We start from the raw sequence: 8399 nt of genomic DNA on the forward strand, positions 1-8399 counted from the left end.
AGGTCAGTACTCGATCAGTTCACCGAGCTCGGTTGAGCTGTCGATCAGCTCGCCTAGCTGAGCTAGCTAGTCATGCAGCTGGTTTAGCTCACCTAGCTGAGCTAGCTAGTTCATCCAGCTTGTCCAGCTCACCTAGCTGGTTTAGCTCGAACGTTCTTTCGCGTTATTTCCGGCTAAGTCTTTCGGTCCGTTTTCTTGGCCTTGACTACGCCATTCCCAATCTTTCCGTGATCATTTCTCCATGATCACTAGATTATCCCGATGTCGTCTATGTCATCTACCCTTTTCATGACTTAAACGTTTCATTCCTTCCTTGGGTTAACTTATTCATTGGTCTTTCTCGACCATGATCTAGTTTTTCCTAAAACAAACCGGCCCCCTTTAGGATCGCGGACGCGGGTGTTACAAGTCTACCCCCCTTAAAATGAATTCGTCCTCGAATTCGGCGGGTGTTAGAGTTTCGTTACTCCTTAACGTTTCCCCATCTTTAGTCTTCCCAAGACTTTAGATTCCATACTTGACCAAATATCTATTTCCGAGTTTGATCAAGTTTCCCGATCTTGGTCCTCTCTCGGACTTGATCCATTTTCCCGATCTTGGTCCTTTCTCGGACTTGATCCATTTTCCCAATCTTGGTCCAATTACCGGACTCAATCTATTTTCCCGATTTTGTTCCATTTCCCGAACGCGATCAAATGTTTCTCATCCTAGTCCAATCCCGACTAGAACAAATTTTTGACCTTGGTCCAAATCAGACTCGGTCAATATTTCCCAACCTTGGTCCTATACGGACTCGGTTAATTTTCCCGACCTTGGTCCCCACCGGACTCGGTCACTTTTCCCGACCTTAGTCCCTTACCGGACTCGGTCAATAATTCCCGACCTTGGTCCTTTCCGGACTTGGTCAATAATTCCCGACCTTGGCCCTTTACCGGACTCGGTCAATACCCCTTGATCTTTTGAACGAATAGATCAAGTCTTTCCCGATCTTCGTCAAATTCTGACGAGATCTAATTTCTATTGATCTTGGCCATTCTCCGAATAGATCAATACCTATTTCCCCGTTATGTTAAGTCGTTTGACTATAAGGGTCATATCTTGGTGCCCGATCATGCCTTGGGTAATCTTTCCTCAAGCACATCGATCTCATTCACCTCAACTTCCTTATCCGCCAAACACTTAGCATAACATTTTCAACTTCTATAATCAGCCCCTTTTTCCGAATAATTATTCACTTGCTACACGTGTAGTTCTTGCCCCTTGGGTAATCATCTTGGCTTAACCAATTCATCTTGGCAAACTCTCTTGGTTTCCAAGCATGTAATCGCGTTCATGCCTCAATTCCCTTCCGGCTCACCAACACTAATGTTCATGTTAATAATTCGGTTTTCCGATGACTCAATCATTTAAGTTACACCTTTAGTAGTCATTTACCATGACATATTCCCGAGCACTTATCCATCCTAGGATCAAGCATGCTCTGATACCAACTTGTGAGACCCCGTCCCGGACGTCTCGGCGTCCGGCGACGCAAGGTTCACGTTCGCGCCACTTCCCGGCCGAACCTCCATATTTTTCACGATTTAACATAGAATTGCCTTTACGAGGCTTAATTCTATAATCCTTATCTCTTAACACAGCGGAAGTCTTTATACCCTTGGTCTAATTCCAACCATCCCTTATACCGGTTTGATCGTCTCTGTCCCTTAGACTTTAGATCAATCATTAACTCGGCCAAGACATGCCATTTGTTCGCTAACCATTCTAAGTCTAACGATTGCATATTCTTTGTATCCCTAATCCAACGGCCAATTCCCAAACGTCTATCTTAACTGATAAGTTAGATGCGTTTACATACCTTGGCCTACATGCGGATTTGATTCCTCTTCGATCCGTCTATTGATCCTTCTCTTAGCCCTTTCGTCGCCTTTTTCCATTCGTACAACGATTCTTAACCAATCGTGTATTGATGGACCAATCTCTATCGTTACTTAGCCATACATCCAACCAACCCCACTGGTCTAAGTCCCACGAAAGAGATTGGGGATCGTACGTTTCTCTTGGTTCACGGTGGCCGAATCAAGCTCTTGGCTCATTGGTCCATCCGTCCTCCAAACGTACGCCCCTTCGGTTTCATGGTGGACGATCAAGCCCTTGGCTTAACGAACCATCCATGTTTCCGATCCGATCGTTTATCACTACGACCGCCGACGGTTTATTACCCATTTACCCGTCCGGTCCATGGTGGTCGGTAAAGCCTTCAGCTTATCGATCCATCTATGTGATCCAAACAATATCATTATCACACCCAAGGGTCCGCGGATTCATCCATCGGATTATCGTAGGCTAGCCCATGAAATCATTCGTCCATCGACCTTTGGTTAGCTAGCGGGTCCAACATCCGTTTTGTCTACCGATTCTCACCGTGGACTTTCTCGTTGGTTATCCGTCGAGTCACCATTGGTGTTACCGATTCCTAATCGGTTTCACCATTGGCCATGGCGATTGATACATGAAGGCGGCCGCGATATTAGATCCTTACATGGTGAACCACATCACCTACCCATTCTCGGTGCTTACTCCCTTTACCGGTGAGATTGCATCCATGGGCGACCCTTGGGTGTGTTCGGTTGCACTTATCCCCGTGCTTCTTCGAACACCTTTCCCTTATACGCCTTCCCGATTAACTTCCCGTTAACCATATCATCTATCGGTCTATCGTTAGATCCGTCGATACTTCCATATTGACAATCTTAGATTTGCCGATCCATTTCCTTTTTGTGTCCTTCCCTCGACGATATGACTTATAGAACGGACGATCCATCGACCCCATAATCGAGCTATCGATCCGAACCATCAATCAAGTCGTCGAACCCTCCAGCGGTTCTCATCGAATCCTCGATCGAGTAATCCACCATGTTCCCTCGACCAGATCTCCGATACGTATTGTCGGTCATCCCGCCGATCTATACGACCGATCAATCCGCCGATTTAAGCCTTGGTCCGTTTATCCGAACGTAAACAGATCCGGTTATACGTCAACCCGACCTGTTGACACGACGATCGATCCGCCTATCCCGGTCAGTCGATCCGTCTGTGCGACGGTCTATTCGAATCCGTCTTCTTCTCCGATCCGATCCTTCCGTCCAACGATCGGTCTGTCCGATCCGATCCGTACGACGATCGGTCTATCCGATCTGATCCGTCCGACGATCGGTCTGTCCGATCCGATCCGTCCGCCGATCTGTCTCTAAGACGATCGATCTATCCCTTCCATCCCTCAATACATTCTATCGAACCGTTGGATCGGGAGGTAGCATGCGCATCAGTTCGGTCGAGGCTCCGAGAATCTATTCCGATTCCGGAGATACTCGCCGAGCCGCACCCCCTTTCTGACCAACACTTCGTAGAGTGTTTTGGGACCCCTTTTGGGTTGTGATGGTGATTGTGAAGTGTGTGTGGATTCTTGTGATGTCCTTGGACGTCCTCCCTTATATAGGGGCCGAATGGGTGTGTTTCCGAAACATCACATCCATTCGTTGCAACCTTTCGAAAGGTTGCGTCTTTCCGATCGTAACCGTTCGACTTTATCCACCCTTTGGCCAACGGTAACCGTTCGTCGGTAACCGCTCGACCTTACACCTCTTCATCCCGAGCTACCACAGTCCACCAGCTCGAGTGTCAGCTGACCGGACCACCTAGCTGGGTTAGTACTCGATCAGTTCACCGAGCTCGGTTGAGCTGTCGGTCAGCTCACCTAGCTGAGCTAGCTAGTCATGCAGCTGGTTTAGCTCACCTAGCTGAGCTAGCTAGTTCATCCAGCTTGTCCAGCTCACCTAGCTGGTTTAGCTCGAACGTTCTTTCGCGTTATTTCCGGCTAAGTCTTTTGGTCCGTTTTCTTGGCCTTGACTACGCCATTCCCAATCTTTCCGTGATCATTTCTCCATGATCACTAGATTATCCCGATGTTGTCTATGTCATCTACCCTTTTCATGACTTAAACGTTTCATTCCTTCCTTGGGTTAACTTATTCATTGGTCTTTCTCGACCATGATCTAGTTTTTCCTAAAACAAACCGGCCCCCTTTAGGATCGCGGGACGCGGGTGTTACAGTAGACATGTGAGACTTCGTCGAAGGTTAGCAGCGCCCATGGTTGGTTCATCCTCACCTTGTAGTGTACAGAACCATCCTAAACCCGAGTAGTTGTCACTCTCTTTCCAAGAGCCGTCAATGAAACATCGATACCCTATAGTGTTTATAACCTCTGACTCAGCTGACCCACGGGGCGGTGCGTCCTTTACCATACACATTTATGATATAATTCCACTTTTTGCCAATAACCTTTTGATATGTTTTTTGTTTGAGTTTCGAGATCAATTATAATAATTTAGATTATTTCATTTGGGTTGGATCTTATTGGCAACCATAAATTTCAGCACTAAAATCTCTTTTGACCAAAATTCTAATTTGTTCATTCATGTTGGCATCTAAATTTAGTTAACACTTAAAAAACATTATTTGCTAAATAAAGAAAAAACGTCTTCCGCATACAATAAAACTATAAATACTACATGTTGATGCCCTTGTTTCTCCAACAATTACTTTAGTTTCGTACAAATGAGTCGTCTAATTTTTTTCATGTTAGTTAGTGCCATTTATTTTGTGGTAAATGAAGCTTGCAAGGAAAATGAGATTGTAATTAAGAACAACCTCGGTTATAGTAGAATTCTCCAATATCATTGCCGCTCTATTGGAGTATTCATCCGGTTTAGGTTAATTAGTTGGTTTATTCTGGTACAGATAGTTAACCATTTGTGTATATAAGTCAACACTTGTATATCGTGTTCAGGTAGAAAATGAGAAAGGAATCTTTTCATAACAAACTTTTCTCTCTTATCCTCATTCTCTCTATGGATCGTAGTATGGTATCAGAGCCATCAAGCTCAGATCTATAGCTTTTCCGATCATTTTTCTTCGTTTTTGAGCTCGTTTTTGCTTATCTCTTGTCCGATCCTTCGATACAATGGCGGGTACTGTTCGTGTGCTTCGCAAATTGAATCGATCGAAAGCTTCTTCGAGCTCAGCAGTTCGAAAATCAACGCGATCTACTGGTGTGACAGATTCACCTCTGGATTCTCCTTCAGGCGCTGTGAATCAAGCTTCTGAAGCCTCGCGAGGAAAGATCCCACTCGAATCTACAGATCCGTATCTCTCTCCGTTTTTTATGCATAGTGCTGATCATCCAGGATTGAACATCATCTCTCATCGTTTAGAAGAAACGAACTATGGTGACTGGAGTGTTGCTATGCATACCTCTCTTGATGCTAAAAACAAGCTTGGATTTGTTGATGGAATTTAACTCGTCCTCTTGAATCAGACGTTAATTTTCGTCTCTGGTCTAGATGTAACAGCATGGTCAAATCCTGGCTGTTAAACTCGGTTTCTCCGCAGATCTATAGGAGTATTTTGCGTATGAATGATGCTTCTGAGATATGGCGTGATTTGTTTAGTCGCTTCAACATGACTAACCTTCCGCGTACTTACAATCTCACTCAGGAGATACAAGATCTGCGTCAAGGTACTCTGTCTCTCTCTGCATACTATACTCGTTTGAAAACTCTTTGGGATCAACTAGATAGTGCTGAAGAACTAGATGAACCTTGTGTTTGTGGTAAGGCTGCTAGAATTCAACAAAAAGCTGAAAGAGCTAAGATAGTGAAACTCCTTGCTGGGTTGAATGAGTCTTATGCTATCATCAGACGTCAGATTATTGCTTAGAAAGTTCTTCCCACATTACCAGAAGTTTATAACATCTTGGATCAGGATAATAGTCAACAAGGTTTTTCAGATGTTATTGCTCCTTCTGCTGCTTTTCAGGTTTCAGAGATGCATTCTTCTCCTGCAACACCCCCTGCAGTCATGTATGTGCAGAATGGACCAAACAAAGGTCGTCCCATCTGCTCATTCTGCAATAGAGTGGGTCACATTGCAGATAGGTGCTACAAGAAACACGGATTTCCCCTTGGCTTCACTCCCAAAAGTAAGTTTTCAGATAAAGTTCAGAAACAACCACCAGTTACTGCTCAGGTTTCCTTGTCTCCTCCAGGCCCTGACAAAATCTCTGGTCAACTTGAAACGGTCATTGGTAGTCTTTCCTCTGATCAACTTCAGAATGTCATTGCTATGATCAATACTCAACTTCAGAATCAGTCTTTCTCCAATCAGTCTGTAAGCTCCTCTGGTTCAATGGAAGCCAGTACTTCTCAGGCCCCTACAGGTTCCACTGATATCTCCTTTTCTCCCTCAACATATTGTTTTGTTGGAATATTAACAGTCTCTCAGCATACTTTGTCTACTGATACATGGGTGATTGACTCTGGTGCAACCCATCATTTATCTTTTGACAGAAATATCTTTCTTAGTCTTGATACTTCTGTTGAAAGCTATGTGAATTTGCCAACAGGACCTCTTGTTAAGATCAGTGGAGTAGGGATGATTCAGTTGAACAAGGACATATTACTAAAGAATGTCTTGTTTATCCCTGAATTTCGCCTAAATCTTATCAGTATCAGCTCTTTGACAAGTGATCTAGGATCTAGAGTGATATTTGATCCTACTTGTTGTGAAATACAGGATCCTACCAGGGAGTTGACAATTGGAAAAGGTAGAAGGATTGGAAATCTCTATGTGCTGGATATTAAGGCTTCATCAGTTTCAGTAAATGCGGTGGTGGACATTAGTATGTGGCACAAGAGACTCGGGCGTCCCTCTTACTCAAGACTGGATGTTCTTTCTGAAGATTTGGGAACTAGTAAACATAAGAATAAGGATAGTGCTTACTGTCATGTATGTCACTTAGCCAAACAGAGGAAGTTGTCTTTTCCTTCTGCCAATCACCTCTGTAATACGACTTTTGAGCTGTTACACATAGATATTTGGGGACCCTTTTCAGTGGAAACAGTTGATGGTTTTAAATATTTTTTGACGATAGTTGATGATCACTCCAGAGCGACGTGGGTTTACTTACTCAGACATAAGAATGAAGTACTCACTGTTTTCCCTGCTTTCATCACTCAAGTTGAAAATCAGTATAACACAAGAGTTAAATCAGTAAGGTCTGACAATGCAAAGGAATTGAGTTTTACAACATTCTACAAAGAGAAAGGGATCATACCTTATCACTCCTGCCCTGAAACACCAGAACAGAACTCAGTGGTAGAGAGGAAACATCAGCACATCCTTAATGTGGCAAGGGCATTAATGTTTCAGTCAAACATGTCTTTACCATACTGGGGAGACTGCATCCTCACTGCAGTGTTTCTCATCAACAGGACTCCTTCTCAATTGCTTGCTAATAAAACTCCTTTTGAATTGCTTACAGGTCAGAAACCTGATTATTCTCAAATCAGAACATTCGGGTGTCTCTGCTATAGTTCTACTTCTCCTAAGCAACGACACAAGTTCCAACCAAGATCAAGAGCCTGCATTTTCCTTGGTTATCCGGCTGGTTTCAAAGGGTATAAGTTGCTGGATATGGAGAGCAACATGATTTTCATATCAAGGAATGTTGTTTTTCATGAAGCTGTCTTTCCATTGGTGAGTTCTCAGACTTCTTCTGCTACTGCTACTGATGTCTTCACACCAATGAGTTCTTTGCCTTCAGGTAATTTCATTCCTTCTTATCTTCCATCAACACAAATTTCTCCATCACCAAATATTTCTCCATCACTGCCTGTTTCAACTCATAGGCCTAAGAAACCACCATTGTTATTCTCTTACCAATGAAATCCATCACCCCATTTCATCCTCTCTTTCCTACTCACAAATTTCTCCATCATATATGTTATACATTAATAACATCTCGAAAATTCCAATCCCTCAAACATATTTTGAGGCAAAGAATTCTAAAGAATGGTGTGGAGCTATAGACAAGGAAATTGATGCAATGGAGACTACTAATACATGGGAAATCACAAGTTTACCTCCTGGCAAGAAAGCAGTTGGCTGTAAATGGGTATTCACTTTGAAATTTCTCTCTGATGGTAGTCTTGAAAGATACAAAGAAAGGTTGGTGGCTAAGGGTTACACTCAAAAGGAGGGGTTAGATTACACAGACACTTTCTCTCCAGTGGCTAAAATGGCCACTGTCAAACTACTTTTGAAAGTTTCTGCTTCTAAGCGATGGCTCCTGAATCAGCTTGATATTTCCAATGCTTTCCTCAACGGTGATCTTGAAGAGGATATACATATGAAGTTACCAGAAGGGTATGCTGATATTAAGGGGGACATCCTGCCTCCTAATGCAGTCTGTCGACTAAAGAGATCTATCTATGGCCTTAAACAAGCGTCACGGCAGTGGTTTTTGAAGTTTTCTTACTCATTGATTCAGTTGGGTTTT

This window comes from Arabidopsis lyrata (genome assembly GCF_000004255.2).
Source record: "Arabidopsis lyrata subsp. lyrata unplaced genomic scaffold ARALYscaffold_9, whole genome shotgun sequence".
NCBI lineage: Eukaryota > Viridiplantae > Streptophyta > Magnoliopsida > Brassicales > Brassicaceae > Arabidopsis > Arabidopsis lyrata.